The following is an 874-nucleotide window of genomic DNA, read 5'->3' on the forward strand; positions in this document are numbered from 1 at the left end:
CAAGCGATGTTACAAGAGACCTAGGGAAAATGGGGGAGGGCAAGGAGGGAGAGAAGACAAAGTCAGTGCTGGGCGGAGTGGGTGGCAGAGCGGCCACATCTGAGCTTCTCACTGCGGACTCAGAGGGTTGCAGGTGAGACAAACCTGTATTTATTCCACACGTAAGTCGAACGCACCGCAGGGTGAGATCTACTGAGGGGGACACTCAGCTTTAATCCCTCAGATAATCTCCAGAGTAAATACTCTCTGGTCAGAAACTGCCCCGCAAGGAAAACATACGTAATCGTAACTCCGCCCCACATAGAACCTGAGCCTGCTCCTGGGGATTTTACGTTTCTCATTTGTTGTATTCTGTCTGATTTGTAGGTTTTTATAATATATAATGCAGAACAAGACAGGACAGCTTTCCAGACGCACGTGTGGTTCTGTACCATGTAAGGAAACGACAACCTGGCAGAAGAGCTGGCAACCTCGGCTCAGGGGGAGAAGCGCAAGCAGAAGGAAACCGCATTTTCATTTTAGTAGACGGTGCTGATGGGATTATGAGCCTGTCTCCCACTGTGAGCAGCTGTGACCCTCCCTTTCCTGAGGGATAGGAGCGCTAGGATGCATATTCTTTCACTTTCTCTGGAAATGAGGGAATTAGGGTAACAGGGAAGTTACCGTTTTTAAAAACTTTTATTATGTAACTTATACATAAAATTTGTCTATATTGGATTAGGGGTTTAGCTCAGTAAAGTCCTTGCCTGGTATGTGCAAGACTCTGAGATAGATCTTCAGCGCTGAAAAAAAAAAAAAAGTATGTATGGATGTCTTGTGATGTTAGCAGCCATTAAAAACTAAAAAAAAAAAAAAAAAAAACACAGTTCATATC

This window comes from Mus caroli, chromosome 11 (genome assembly GCF_900094665.2).
Source record: "Mus caroli chromosome 11, CAROLI_EIJ_v1.1, whole genome shotgun sequence".
NCBI lineage: Eukaryota > Metazoa > Chordata > Mammalia > Rodentia > Muridae > Mus > Mus caroli.